At 35.4% G+C, this 16,799-nt stretch overlaps 1 long non-coding RNA gene across 1 annotated transcript in view; it reads left to right on the top strand.

Moving 5' to 3' along the window:
* Positions 1–16,297, top strand: part of LOC103886158 — a 58,771-nt gene extending 42,474 nt beyond the window's left edge. Inside the window, exon 4 of the long non-coding RNA XR_002523281.2 lies at positions 15,604–16,297. This is a non-coding gene — a long non-coding RNA (uncharacterized LOC103886158). The remainder of the gene's footprint in view (positions 1–15,603) is intronic.
* Positions 16,298–16,799: the final 502 nt, after the last annotated feature.

Raw genomic sequence — 16,799 nt, 5'->3', positions numbered from 1 at the left:
TGTGTAGCTAAAATCCTAATTTTCCAGCGTCAGAGAACACATGTAAGAGGCATAGAGCAAGATTGAAGCTGCAATACCTATTCAAAATAAAAATCAAGAAGGCTTGTAGGTGAGGGATTTTTCAGAAGCATTTTGGGAAAAGGAGTGGGGCTGCCTAGGCAGTGGGTCCTTGCTGCTGATAGGCCGCAGGAGAGATTAAATCATAGCAGGTCAAAGCTGTCCTCTTGAGCTGAGTAGTTCATTGGTGGGGCCACAGGAGTGGTTTGGTGGGTCCAGGTGGAGCCATCAGTGTCAGACATGCAAAAAACTTGAAAAGATATCTCAAAAGGCCAATGTACAATAGTGATGTTATCTGCAGGAGTAACTGGAGAAGTTGCCTGTCTTGTGACCAGTCTATACCTTAGCAGAATTCAGGCTCCTCTCTTCCCCCTAGCCGGGTGGTCTTTCATTAGCTTTACAAAGGCAGTTTAGTTTTGGACAAGGGCTATTATCATTTAAACTATAACTTAAATGTCTTCCAAAGTTAGTTTGGCCTAAGTCTAAGAATAATTAAGGCAGCTTGAAACCTAAAGGCAAGAGTGAGCGTTGGTTGAATCAAATCTCCCCCACTGCCATATTTTCTCTCCGATACAATTTTTGCAAAGGCAGTTTCATAATCAATCTTCCTGCATTTCTACTTCAATGATGCTGTTGTAGAGACTCAGTATTGAAGTAAATATTACTGAAACTTAGTGGGATGGGAATTAAGACTGAAATTTCCAGGTCCTTCTAAATGTTTGAGTCAGCATATCTGTACTATAGCCTAGTTATCATACGCATTTAAAATTATCTTCCCAGATAATCTAAACTTGGTGGTCTAAGAGTCTATAGTATAAATTCTATAGAAATGGGTAAAAACATGTATAATATTTAAAAACATTATCAGAGTCACCTGAAAATACTTTTTACAAGTATAGACTTAATGCCTCCTACTACTTCCAGTGCATTTGAATTTTTAGTGATGTGCTCCAGAGATGTCATTGTTGTTGCTGTTATTTTAAAGGTCCACAAAGGATACTGTGATTATCTAGATTTGAGAATAACTGCTTTATGTTATCTTCTTAGAAATTACTAGTTTCTTTTAGGAGCTGTGTAATTTAAAAAAACTACTGCTTGAGATCACTGGGGAGTAATAGATATTTTGGATATTTAATTAGATGGGGAAATTAATACATTAAATATATAATAAGAAAATGATGCTTTATTATGTGAAAGTAAAAAAAAAAAAAACTTACCACTTTCTTGTTCAAATAGAAAGCATTCCATATTCACACATTATAATAAAACCAAATTGTACCCAGGAGAATATATTTTGTTTACCATTTTGCAAAAATATATGCCTTCACTTCATCCATTTTACATACAGAATAATGGAGTTCCAACTTAAAGAGGATGAGAGTTAAGGAACATCAGTTTTCTTCATGTATTTATGCCTTTAATATTGGAATCTTGTCAGTCTTCACTTGGGATGTATATAGTCATAAGAGTTGAGACTGGGTTGGTGCCATCCATCTCAGTTCAAAGAATTAATTATTTCTAGGGTCCCTTAAGCTTTCATACCTAGCTATGAAACCGAGCTATAATTTGCTAGATTAAAACAGAAAACATTAAAACAGAAATTCAAAAAAACACAAAAGGTACGTAAATTAAGAAAAGCTTTTATCTGTCATAGTGGCACAAACTAAAAGATCGATCATTTTTTTGACAAAGATATAAACAAATGGACATAGTCATTAACATTGGTTGAGGTATAATTCCATATTATTTTTTGGAGGGCAATTTGGCAGTATGCATTAAACCTGAAAATATGCATAATTTTTGATTCAACAATTCTACTTCAAGGAATTAATCCTACAGAAATACTGCCAATATTGCCTAATAAATTTGTACGTGGTAGTGTGTGTATATATATATATAAAACTATATTTTATAACAGCAAAAATTGTAAGTAAAGTAAGTTCACCAGAAAAAGATTAAATAAATTGTGGTAAAACTATATGATGGTATACAATGTAACCAGAACAGAATAAAATAGCTTGAAATGTTCGAACACAGAGGCAAATAGGCTAATGATAATTTAAATAAAAGCATTTGTAGAACAATATTTACCATGTAAGCCCACTTTTGAAAAATATGAATACATACAATTATAATAGAAATAGGCAAATACATCTATATAGATAAATATGTAACAAAACATTGAAAAATGTTACTTTTGGAAAGTAGGATTGTAATAGGACTATTCTGTTTCTAATATATCCATTCCTGTATTGTTTAAATTTTTATAGCAAGCAAGTATGAGTTTCATAAGAAAATACTTACAAAGGAGAAAAATAGAAAAAAAGAAAGAAAGATTAATGGCTTGCTGCCATCTGGGAATGCCACAAGGCTCTGTCTTCTGCCTTCATAGTGTTGAAAAATGTTATCAATTATTTGGGTGAAGTCATATATGACAAGCTTATCATACTTTCAGATGGAAAAAAATTGGAAGGGATAGTTAATAGCATAGTTGATTGAGTCATGTGTTTTCATAACCAGAACTAGAATGTTGTATTGAAACTAACAAAAAATTAACATGGGCAAATATAATTGACTCCATTTAGGCATAAGCAATTGGTTGATTTAGTTTAAGATATAGAAATATCTGGCTTGTATTTCATGTGGAAGGAGATTTAGTTTCCCTTAGCTCACCACAAACTGAAGATTGACACCCTTACCTTACAATTTTAGGTTATCCAGGTCTCAGGAATGTTTGTGGTGTTTTGTGCTGGTCCACCAGGGTGATCCTGTTCTATTCGGAGTGTCATATCTTTAGAGAAACATTGCAAAATTAGAGCATATACAGAGAACAGGGATCAAAGTGGTGAAGGATCTATAAAACTCTGCCACAAATTTGAGTTATTTAACTTAGAGAAGAAAGAATTAAGGTGACACGGGATGGTGCAATTCTAATATTTGGAGGTTACCTTATGATAATATTTTTCTTTGTTGAGGAAAGAGCAGAAATGGTACCAATTAGAGAAACAACAATGTGAGCTCACCTTATGAAATAAGAAACTCATTAGCCGGGCATGGTGGTGGGTGCCTATAATCCCTGCTACTCAGGAGGCCGATGCAGGAGAATCGCTTGAACCTGGGAGGCGGAGGTTGCAGTGAGCCAAGATTGCACCACTGCACTCCAGCCTCGGTGACAGAGCAAAATTCTGTCCCAAAAAAAAAAAAAAAAAAAAAAATCCCATTTCTTGGATATCTGAGCAGAAACTAGATGATGTACACAGACTCTGGAAAGTGTATTCTGAATTTGGGTAAGGGTGTTGAATTAGGTATTTTCTAATTTTTTTTTTTTTTTTCTAAAACTGCAATCTAGGATTCTAAAAGAATTATTATGGAATATTTTATGTAAGTAAAATAGATGGTTAAAATTGTAGCGTTTTTGGAAACATGTATTTTGTAAAAATATAAAAATATATATCAGAAATACTGAATGAAATAAAGTTGGAATACAGTTCACAGTTGTTTAAATTTATATAGGTACATATTAGAATCACAGCATTTGAAAAATAAGCTTTGTGCAGATGAGTAATTTCTTGTGTATTACTACATGTAAGACAGTTTCTAGAGCACAGTAGGCACTCAACTTTTTTTTAAGTATAAAAAGAAATGGCCTTAGTATCAAAATCAGAAATGGAGTGATGGAGGGAAAAGATAGATGTGACAACAAAGGGAAGGGAATATGTTGGAACATTTAAGATTAGAAATCTAGGTATGTCCATAGTATTAGATAAAGAGTTTATACCAGGAATATGGGAAATTTAAACACAAGTATTTATTAAAATTAAATCCAAATTGATAAATTTAGTTTATGGAGGAAAATACAGGCAGATTTTGAGGATTAGCCAATACTCTGATTTAAGTTCAAATCAAGGGTGTCAGTGCAGTAGGAAAGAGAATAGATTATAACTTTGATGATCTAGCATCTGCTTTTTGATATTCATCTAGGAGAAGATATTACATATTTTTCCAAGGGACAGTCAAGCTAAAGATTAGGAAATCCAATGTCTTAGTGTCTTAAAATACCAAATACAGACTAAATCATCTCACAACCAGTGAATCAGCTATTAAAATTAAGAGAGGCCAACAGTCAGGAGGGTTTAATGATAAATACTGACCCAAAGCTTCTTACACTAGACCTTGCCCTAAAAAATGGGGGTGAGGCAACTAAATATTCATGGGAATGTTAGTAATTCTAGTTTAGACTTAGAGAGCTATAGGTGCAGGGAATTAAGCAGACTACTATACCGCCATTTTAACAATGAGGATTGTTATATTCAGAGTATCAATGGTTGGTTGGGCAATAATAGTTCCTGGGATTTTGCTTTGTTTTTCAATATGCAAAATAGGGTGACAATTGTATGTAGTCTTTTGGTAGATTTTAAAAATTAGGTCGGGCGTGGTGGTTCACACCTGTAATCCTAGCACTTTGGGAGGCCAAAGTGGGTGGATCACCTGAGGTCAGGAGTTTGAGACCAGCCTGACCAACATGGTGAAACCCTGTCTCTACTAAAAAATACCAAAAATTAGCCAGGCACAGTGGTGGGTGTCTGTAATCCCAGCTACTCAGGAGGCTGAGACAAGACAATTGCTTAAACCTGGGAGGCGGAGGTTGCAGTGACCCAAGATTGCACCATTGCACTCCAGCCTGGGTGACAAGTGCGACACTCCATCTCAAAAAAAAAAGAAAAAAAAAAAAAAAAAAAAAAATATATATATATATATATATATATATATATGTATATACACACATATATAACTCAGATAAGAGAAAGAATTTTTCTCTAGCTTTCTAGTCAAGTTCACACAGAATATTAGTGACAAATTTATTATTCCAGTGAAAATTGAGATTATTCTAATTAAGTACTGAAAAAAGTAGAACAATTTGGTTATCAAGAGAAAATAAGGCAGCATTTATGTGCTCCCTCCAATCTTAAAAAATAATGCTTTAATAAAAAGAGAAAATATATCATTGAGCATTTTTTTCCTGAAGGAACTAAGCTATGCAGTGTTTAGAGCCCAACAATATTAAAACATACTTTAATATCCATAGTAACCAGTGACCTATGGCATATTTTTGTTTGAAGAATATATTCAAAGTGTACTCTTTCCAACTGAGACAGCAATTACTCACTGCACTAGAAAACAAACAAAAACACTATGAAAAGGTAGCAAAAAGGCAAAATATATGAAGAGAAAAACTATAGAAACAAAACTTCAAATGTGTTTTCTAGTTAATACCACCTATATTAAATTGCTATGAATTTTTGATACTCAAAGCATGGTTCATGAAACACCCTGGACCTATTGAATCAGAGTCCACATTTTAACATTATCCCCAAGTGCATGCACATTTAGATTTAAGAAACACTGCTGTAAACAATTTATATTATTGTGAGATCTCACTCAATTTCTGCCATCTTAGAGAAGCTGTTTCAGGCTTTCCCTTCATAGCTAGAAATTGTGGTACAACTGTATGATTGATAGAAAACAAACAGTGCAACTTGATTGAGTTCTGGATTTCTAGTTCTAATACCATGCCTAATTTGTAGTAGAGCTTACTAAATAATTTTCAAATGAATAAATAAATAAACGAACACTCTCTTGGAGAATCTAACCATCTGTTGTATCTCCAGCCCCTTCAGAAGCTATAGACACTAGAAAGTGTCACACTACAGAAATATAAAGGATCATAAGCAAATACTAAAAGCAATTATATGCCAACCAACTGGATGACCTAGGAGAAATAGATAAATTCCTAGACACAGACAACCTACCAAGACTGAATTATAAAGAAATGGAAAATCTTATCATATGAATAAAGAGTAAGGAGATTGAATAAGTAATATTCTCTCATTAAAAAAAAAGTCCAGGATCTTACAGCTTCACAGCTGAATTCTATCACACTTTTAAAGGAAAACTAATCCCAACCATTTCAAACTCTTCAAAACAATCGAAGAAGAGGAAATACACCAAAGCTCATCTTACAAAGCCAGTGTTATTTTGATACCAAAGCCAGGCAAAGACACTTCAAGACAAGAATTCTGGAGGTCAATATTCTCAATGAACACAGATACAAAAATCCTCAACAAAAGATTAGCAAACCAAATCAAACAGCACAATTAAAAGGACCATTCACCAAGATCAAATGGGATTTACTCCAGAAATGAAAGGATAGTTTAACATACACAGATCTATAAATGTAATATACCGCATTTGAAAGACTAAAACCATATGACCATCACAATAGGTGAAGAAAAAGCATTTGACAAAATTCAACATTCTTTCATTATAACTCAATATATTTGATATAGAAGGATTGTACTGCAACACAATCAAAGTCACATATGACAAACCCACAGCTGACATTATACTCAAGGTGAAAAGTTGAAAGCTTTTCCTCTAAGATCAGGAACAAGACAAAGATGCCCACTGTCATCACTTCTATTCAACATACTAGTTAATATTCATACTGGACATCCTAGCCAGAGTAATTAGACTAGAGAAAGAAAAAAAAGACTTCCAAATTGGAAAGGATGAAGTTAAATGGTCACTGTTTGCAGATGACATTATTTATGTATAGAAAATCCAAAAGACTCCAGTAAAAAACTGTAAGAACAAATAAAATAATTCAGCAAATTTGCAGGATACAAAAATCATTAATGTTTCTTCGCAACAACCAAGAACTACAAAAAGAAATCAAGAAAACAATATTATTTACAATAGCTACAAAAAAAAAATACTTACAAGTAAGTTTAACCAAGGAGGTGAACGACTTGTACTCTGAAAGCCATAAAATATTGAGGAAAGAAATTGAAGACACAAATAATTAAAAATATATCCCATATTCATGGGTTGGAACAATTAATACTGTTAAAATAGTCCATACTACCTGAAGTGATCTACAGATTTGATGCAATCCCTGTAAAAATTCCTATGACATTTTTCACAGAAGAGATAATCTTAAAACTCATACAAAACCATAAATGACATTGGCCTGGGCATGAATTTTTTGGATATGACCCTAAAAGTACTGGCAACAAAGGCAAAAATAGACAAGTAGGATTGTTTCAAACTAAAAAGCTTCTGCACAACAACCAACAGAATGGAGAAATAATCTATGGAGTAGGAGGAAATATCTGCAAATTGTGCGTTTGATAAGGGGTTAATATCCAAAGTGCATAAGGAACTCAAAGGACTCTACATTAGTTCGTTCTCACACTGCAATTATAAAGAAATACCCAGGACTGGGTAGTTTATAAAGGAAAGAGCTTTAATTGACTCACAGATACACAAGGCTGGGGAGGCCTCGGGAAGTTTACAATCATGCTGGAAGGCGAAGAGGAAGCAAGCACCTTCTTCAAAAGGTGGAAGGAGAGAAAAGAGCAAAGGAAGAGCTTCCAAACACCTATAAAACAATCAGATCTCATTAGAACTCATTCACTTTCAGGAGTACAGCATGGGGGAACCGCCCCGATAATCCAATTACCTTTCTCCCTCAACCCGTGGGGATTACAGGTTTCTCCCTAGACACATGGGGATTACAATTCGAGAAGAAACTTGGGTGGGGACACAGAGCCAAACCGTTATCAAACTCAATAGCAAGAAAACAAATAACCTGATTGAAAAATGGGCAAAGAAGCTGAAAAATTTCTGAAAAGAAGGCACTCAGATGGGCCATAGATGTATGAAAAATGCTCAACATCACCAATCATTACAGAAATGCAAATTAAAGCCACAATGAGATATTACCTCAAACCTGTTAGAATGGCCATTATCAAAAATATGGAGGATAATAAGCTCTGGTGAGGATGTGGAGGAGAGGGAACCCTAGCTCATTGGTGGTGGAAATGTAAATTAGTACAGCCATTATGGAAAATAGTATGAAAGTTCCTCAAAAAATTTAAAAACAGAATCACTATATTATTCAGCAATTCCACTACTGGGAATCCAAAGGAATTAAAATCAGTATGTTGTAGAGATACCCGTACTCTCATATTCATTGTAGCGTTATTCACAATAGCCAAGATATATACTCAATCCTAGTGTACATCATTGGATGAATGAAGACCGTCTGGGATTGATACATAATAAAATATGATTCAGCCTTTAAAAAGAAGGAAATCTTGTCATTTGTAACAACGTAGATGAACGTAGAATACATTATATTGAGTGAAATAAGCCAGGCCAAGTAAGACCAATAACACAGAATGTCACATATGTGGTATCTAAAAAATTGAATTCACAGATGTAGAGAGTAGATTGGTGGTACCAGGAGCTGGGGTGAGGGTGGGAGGTTGAGAACATGTTGGTCAAAAGATACAAAAGTGCAGATAGGAAGAATAAACTCAAGAGATCTAATGTACAACCTGGTGACTACTGTTAGTAATAATATATTGTACTCTTGGAAATAGCTGACAACAGATTTTAAGTGTTCTTATCACCAAGAATATGTATAAGAGGTACTGCATATATTAATTAACTGGATTTAGCTATTCCCTAATGTACATATACTCTAAAACATCATGTTCTATACCATAAACATATATAATTTTAATTTGTCAATTACAAAGTACGTTTTTAAAAAGAAAACTAAGTGTTACAGAACTGATAGTCCATACTTAGCCATACTAAGAATGTGATTAAACATACTGAAGGTATGAGGCTCATGTTATACACTTCATAATAATATACAAATAGTAGTCATTTGTGAGTGCTATGTGCTGTAACAGCATCACGTATGGGGGACACAATGATGAAAACCACTCTAGTCTTCACCATTGTCAAAACTGCATTTTGAGAATCTTGTTTCTAATCTCTGGAGTTTAATCCTGAGACCTTTCCCCCCAGGTGTTAATCTCTCAGAATCATTTCTAATTTTCCTACTGTTAATCTGACAATATTGTCTTTGCATTTCTGAACAATACTAGCAGTTTCTTTCTGAATTTCCTTCCCCCTTCTTTCTTGTAGGTTGGATTTTAATATTTAAAACACTGTCTATAGTTTCATTCAGCAAGTTGTTTTGTCTGAGTCTACCTAACGATGAATAAAAATGTCTTTAAGGGTTTTTTATTTCTATCCCAACCCCTATTTGCATAGAAAAGGACAAATAAGATAATAAGTATGGGGAAGAAAAGAATACATTTCTTTGTTCTGGTTCTTGGATCAAGTATAAAGCATCTCACAGATAATATGGCTGTTCAAACCTTCTGCTGAGTGTGATTTTTTTTTTCTTGTTGACTCTCCCAATTGGCTTACATCTGGGATAGGGAAGCAAATAATGAAGTTCTCCAATTTCTTTAAACCTGAATACTTCACTCATGCCTGGGGTCCCTTTTCATGAACAATTCTATTGCCTGACTGTATTCTGTACTGCATATTTTGTGTAGGATCCATTTCCCTTAAGTGCTCATGGTCTTGCTTTCAATGATTATTCTCATCCTTCTACAGACTTTCCTGCCCCCACCACAATATAAACATTTTCAGTTCTCTCTAGTTTTGGGAAAAGACACACTCCTTTTACTTTTCTTCCTGAGACATATTTTTGAATATTGTCTCAATTCAAGCAGCTTTGCTTTGATGGAAAACCACAATCATGCATCGCACTGGTAACTTTCTGAGAAATGCAACATTAGGCGATTTTGTCATTGTGTCAACATCACACAGTGTACTTACAAAAACTTAGACCAGGCGTCCCCAATCCCTGGGCCACTTCCGTGGCCTGTTAGGAACCAGGCCACAGAGCAGAAGGTGAGCAGTGGACAGTGAACCAAGCTTAGTCTGTATTTGCAGTCACTTCTCATTGCTCGCATTACTGCCTGAGCTCTGCCTCCTGTCAGACCAATGGCGGCATTAGATTCTCATAGGAGCACGACCGCTATTGTGAACTGCGCATGCGAGAGATCTAGGTTGTGTGCTCCTTATGAGAGCCTAATGCCTGATGGTCTGTTACTGTCTCCCATCACTCCCAAATGGGACCATCTAGTTGCAGGAAAACAAACTTTGGGCTCCCACTGATTCTACATTATGGTGAGTTGTATAATTATTTCATTGTATATTACAAAGTGAAAATAACAGAAAATAAAGTTCGCAATAAATGTAATGTGCTTAAATCATCCTGACACCGTCACTACCCTCTCCTCTGCCCCCACTGCGTGTATGGAAAAATTGTCTTCCACGAAACTGGTTCCTGGTGCTGAAAAGTTTGGGGACAGCTGACCTAGACAATATAGCCTACTGCACAGCTACACTATATGATATAGCCTATTGATCCTAGACTACAAACCTATACAGGATGTTGCTGTACTGAATACTGTAGGCAACTGTGGCACAATGTACATATTTATGTATCTACACATGTCTAAACATAGAAAACGTGTAGAAAATACAGTATGAAGGATTTATCCCAGGCATGGTGGCTCAAGCCTGTAATCCCAGCAATTTGGGAGGCCAAGGTGGGCATATCAGTTGAGCCCAGAAGTTAGAGATTTGCCTGGGCAACATACGAAACCCTGTCTCTACAAAAACAACAACAACAACAACAACAATAAAAGAAAGGAACTGGGTATGGCGGCATGCATCTGGAGTCCCAGCTACTCAGGAAGCTGATGAGGATCACCTGAGCTTGGGAGGTGGCAGCTGCAGTGAGCTGTGATTGCGCCACTGCACTCCAGCCTGGGTGACAGAGTGAGATCCTGTCTCAAAAAAATATCAATTAAGAAAAAAGTTAAAATTTAAAAAAAGTTTTTAAAAATGTCACACTTACCATTTTACCATTAAAAAATGTTTATCATTTTACCATTAAAAAATGTATAAGAAACCATGAATGGAGCTTGTAGGACTGGAAGTTGCTCTGGGTGAATTAGAGAGTGGTGAGTGCATGTGAAAGCCTAGGACATTATTGTACACTACTGTAGATTTTATAAACACGGTACACTTAGGCTATACTAAATGTATTAAAACTATTTTTATTTTCTAATAATAAATTAACCTTAGCTGATGTAACTTTTTTACTTCATAAACTTTAATTTTTTAAAATATTTGTAATAAAACTCAGCGTAAAACACAAACACATTGTACAGCTGTACACAAATATTCTTTCTTTATATTGTTATTCTATAAGCTTTTTAACGTATTTTTACATTTTTAAAATGTTTTTGTTAAAAACATACACACATATTAGCCTAGGCTTACACAGTGTCTGGCTCATCGATATCACTGTCTTTCACCTCTATGTTTTGTCCCACTGGAAGGTCTTCAGGGACAATAACATCCATGGAGCCGTCATCTCCTATGATAACAATGCCTTCTTCTGGAATACCTCCCGAAGGATCTGCCTGAGGCTGTGTTACAGTTAATGTGTGTGTATATATATGTGTGTGTGTGTGCATGTATATGTGTGTATATATACATGAAGTACACTGTAAAATAATGATGAAAGTGTAGTATGGTAAATACTAGGTGATATAAATTTTTCAGCTCCATTGAATCTTATGGAACCACCATCATATATGGAGTGCATCATTGACCAAAACATCTTTATACAGCACATGACCATAAGAGTTAGTCTCCACTCCTCTCCACTTCATTGCTCATTCAATCCTCTACTCTTGTCAGCCTTGAGTTGGCTTTCACGCACCCCTGAAATTCTCTCACTCTTGAAACCAAATGGCCTTTAGACTGCTAAATTTGGTAGACTCTTCTTAGTTGTTTTAAATATCTCTAATGTGCCCTTCAATTTATATCTGTAATGCAATTTTGTCCTCCAAACTCTTCCCAGAGTAATCTCAGCAAGCACGTTTGATCATTTAAGTGCTCATGAAATATCTTAAATGTTTCAAGGATAAAATTTAAGCTCCTCTGGCTAGTATAACGAGCCTTGGTTATCCAGCCCTTTCTTCATATCCTCTTTTCCTCTATTCCATATTAATGTGTGTACACCAGCTCAAATATGTCAAGCTGTCAATGCTTTGCATTTGTATGGACTTTTAACTTTGTCTAGAGTACCCTTCTGCTGTTTATATGCCTGGTTAAATTCTATGTATTGCTGAGGACTCAGGTCAACTGTCACCTCTTTTGAGAAGTCTTTAATCCCCATCCCTCCCTCTAATCTGGGAAGGGACTGTTTCTCCTCTGGGCTTCCAAAGCATCTTGTGCGTATTTCTATCACATCATTCATTTCTGTGTATTTGTTTGTTTATTTGTTTAATTTTACGTCTCTTTCACTAGAGGACAGGAATTATGCTTTTCATGTTCTGTATCTCTAAATCAATCTGAGGACTTGAGCATATATAGCAGGCATGGTGCATTGGAGAATATGGCACAATTATTTAAGTAAATGAATCAAACAAAAGATGAGATTATTGGCTTCCAGTATCAATTGATGACTGGTTTTTATTATTACCGGATTCTAGAGGAATATCATAGGAAGAATTGGTTTGCCAATGTTACAGCTTATTAAGACAAGCTTCTGTCCTCAACTCCAACTTATTTTGTATATATGCTGCTGCTTAGTTAAATCTGCCCCAAAACTTACCATGGTTGGCTACTTAATAACTTACAGAAATTTTAGGCTGCTAGATAGCTTTTCGGTTTCTGTAGTTGTTATCTGCATATTGTTTAATCAAACATCTCTCATATTATGCCCCAGCATGAGCCTCTGCTCCAGAAACATGATTTATTTGGATATGTGGTATATCACTTAGGATAACTAAGGTCAGCATCTTTATACTAAAACCCGTATCAGCAATGTTTTACAATGCTTAAAATGAAAGAAGTGCATTTCCCTATCATGTTGAACTTTATTATGAGCTGGTTTAGACACACATGGTGGTTGCTCAAAATCACAGGAACCCAGATTATTTTCAGTGTGTTTCTTCCTCGTCCCTAGATGTCTTACCAGAGCTAGCCAGTGACTTCAGCTCTAGCCATCACAGACAACTTCTGGACAGCAGGACAGAGGCAGGGTATAAGACAAACATGTCTCCTCTCTCAAATGAATCTTCCTGTAAGATCTACAGGACACTTTTACATTTCACTGGCTAAAATTGACAATGAAATGTTAAAAAGTGCTGTTAACTCTCATAAGATTCCTACTAACTGTGTGGTTTGGGGAAGTGACTTTATCTCTTTGAAAGTCATTTTCTTCATTTCTAAAACATAATTAACATGCTCATCTCATAGAAATATTGTAAAGATAAGTGTGCATTTGAAACTCTAGTCCAGTGACAGGCACATAGCAGGCTTCCAATAATGATAGTTGCAGTTGTTAGTGTAGATGAGATTACTGATTCAGAGATATCGTAGCTCCTGCAAGGTCTCATAACTAATGATGGTTAAGCCAGTATTCAAACTTAATCAGCCTCACTCTGAAACTTCCTCTCTTGTAAATACAGTGAAATATGGCAGCGACTTGGACTTCTATTTTCCAATTCAATCCTCTATATCATGAATCATGATATACTTTTGGTCTGAGTTTTCAGAACCATTGAAAATAGAGTTAAAATAGAAAGATTTAGTTTCTTTGCTTTGACTTATCCAAGTAATTGCCTTGCTTTCACTTATTTTTGTGGAGACTTGGCTGAAATCAACAGCATTAATTGAGTGTGTAATTCTGGAACCATCTAAGAAGCTAAAATCATTTAAAATTAGTTGGGGTTTAGTAACTAGGTTGAACTTTGCCTTTGTCAGGCAGTTTCCAGCTGACTCACTGCAGCTGCAACAATTGACATCATTTTGTGCCTTTCATGCAAAGACTAATTTGGCAGGCAGCACTCCCAGTGGAGTGGGTTTCTGAGCCTCGGTGAATCTCAGCATTGGAATGGACTTTAAAGGTCATGAAAGCTAAACCTTAATGTAATGATTGAATTGGCTTACATCAACCCCATCAAGAGGTTTTCTAACCTACACTTGGATAAGTCCAGTGACAAATAAATAGTGAAGATTTCCACATGGGCTGAATTGCATAACCAAATCTCTATTTGAATAGCTCTTACTTCCTTATATTGAACTGCAATCTGTACTCTTAACCTTCCTGCCACCAGTACTACTTCTATCCCTAGTACAAATATTCCTTTTTGGAACCTTACAACCTTTCAAATGTTTGAAGACCATGACCTTGCCTAGTCTTAGAGTTTTCTCACTGCTAAATACCTCCAGTTTCCTTTAACTTTTTCTCATTCAATATGCCTTTAATTTCTTTCACAATCCTGAGCTCACAGAGAAACCCGTATGGCTTGGTTAGATTCTTCTTAAAGTGTTCATTCTCCTCTTATCCCAGGAATGAATGAAACCCTGCAGTGTAAATGGAGGGAATGACCTAATCAAACTCTCCTGGTGAAGTAAAAGGGAGTTGCTTGAAACATGATGGAGAACGGTGAAAGTTTAGGGGATCATCAGATTGTTGAGATTTTATTGGCCCTCCCTACAACAAAGCGAATGTGACAAAATAATTTCTTGCTGTAAAAAACAAGAAAAATTTCTTGCTGTAAAAAACAAAGGCATAACAAAGTCATAGTACTCTTTAAGCACAAAGTAAGTTGGGTTACTTATTGTGATAGTTCAGACTCCATCAGCTTTATTTGTATGGTTCCTTTATTTTAGTGCTGAATGATATCATTAAGATAAAAAGGATGAACGAATGGATGGATGAATAAATTGATGGACAAACTGCTCAGGAACAAATGTTAGTTATACTTCAATAGATACAGATTTAAAGGAAAACAAACCAAAGCTTTTTCTCGGAATCTGACAAAATTTCAGGTTCTGTATGGAATTAAAATAGCAGTTTTGATTTATTCAATGATGTACATATGTAACCCTTTAGTAGCCTCATAAATCTTGTTCTGCTATTGGGAAAGAACATTACAGTGATGTAAAACTGAATAACATTTTTATCTGATACTAAATAACCATGTGCTATTTGAAAAATATCACTTAGCATCTCCCTTATGAAATACTAAGGACAAAATACCTTCATTGTGTCACAAATATGTGGTCATTAAAATCGCATATTTTAATTCATTCTATGGGGATTTATGCAGTGATTTTCATATTTTATTTAATGTTCTGAGCAGTGAAAATTCAGTGGGGAAAAACTTAGAGAAGGTGTATGTCCTCATAGAGCTTATATTTTATAACAAAATTTAAAATCAAACAGTTTTAAGAGCCTCGAAATACAAGGTACTTTTAAATGGTTGTGAATTTTTGATTTTTAAATTAATGTTGTTTCTTTGTGGTACATATTTTTAAACATTCTCAGTTTTAAAACTAGGTTCTAATACATTTAATGCAAAATTTAAAAATTACTTATAGTCTTTTTTTCCTACACAGAAGGAAAAAACAACTTATGTTAAAGTTTTCATTTCACCCTAGAGGTAGATATATTTTCGCTTTGTTTTGCAGTTATTCTTAATGTTTGATTGCCACTGTTTACTAAAAATATTGTCTCTTTCTCAACCTCATATTGCTTCCAGAAAATATGCTAATGTGCTGAAAATGAATTGTATTTTACAGAGTTTTAGGGTAACATTGATTATGTCAGTCTTGTGGATGTGGAGGCCTAATATTGCCAAACTTGATTGATTTCTACTTAAAATCCTGGAAAAATTCTTATCAAAGAAGAGCCACAAAGAAGTGATTGTTTTTATTTTCTACTTGGTTGTCTGGAAATATTTTAGTATTCTAACGTATGGACCTTGTATGTTTCCCTTGTAAAAACAAAATTTTGTGTTTGGAAATAAAACTTTATTTTTATTCTTATTGAATTAAAAAAAAATATTTACAACCTTCAGAGCTTTGAAGGCCCTTTACATAACAGTATATAACCTCCTTAAAGCTTGTCTAGTTCTGAAAATAATTCACTGGTCAGAGATATCCTGAAATGAAGATTAGAATTGGGATAAAGTATGTCTTAATTCTTACAATTTTTCTTTAACACAAATAAAAAGCATTAGTGCTGGTCTCTTACCATATGTGTCAGAATCATATTTTGTAATATATTAGCTTCTATGTTACTTCTAGGATTTTCTATTACTCAGAATTACGCTCCCTCTCATACCTTGAGGTTGATGAGGCAATTACTTCCTCAAGGAGTCTTCACAGGTTTTGTACACCTGAAGCCTCTTTTAAGAAAAAAGAAAATGGCCGGGTGTGGTGGCTCACGCCTGTAATCCCAGCACTTTGGGAGGCCGAGGTAGGCGGATCACCTGAGGTAGGGAGTTTGAGACAAGCTCAACCAACATGGAGACACCCTGTCTCTAGTAAAAATACAAAATTAGCCGGGCATTCTGGAGCATGCCTGTAATCCCAGCTACTTGGGAGGTTTAGGCAGGAGAATCGCTTGAACCTGTGAGGTGGAGGTTGCGGTGAGCCGAGATTGCACCATTGCACTCCAGCCTGGGCAACAAGGGTGAAACTCCGTCTCAAAAACAAAAAAAAAAAAAAAGAAAGAAAGAAAAGAAAATGATACTTACCTTCAAAAGCTTAAGCCCTGAAGAATGCTGGGCATAAAGTTCACCCCATGAAATATATATATTTGGGGAAGACAGGGTCTCACTGTTGCCCACATGGGAGTGCAGTGGTGCAATCACCACTCACTGCAACCTCCACCTCCACCTCCTGGGCTCACATGATCCTCCCACTTCGGCCTCCTGAGTAGCTGAGACTATAGTTACACACCACCACACCCAGCTAATTTTTTGTATTTTTAG

Source organism: Papio anubis, chromosome 7, assembly GCF_008728515.1.
Source record: "Papio anubis isolate 15944 chromosome 7, Panubis1.0, whole genome shotgun sequence".
NCBI classification, from domain to species: domain Eukaryota; kingdom Metazoa; phylum Chordata; class Mammalia; order Primates; family Cercopithecidae; genus Papio; species Papio anubis.
This window is presented reverse-complemented; position numbering and strand designations above follow the sequence as displayed.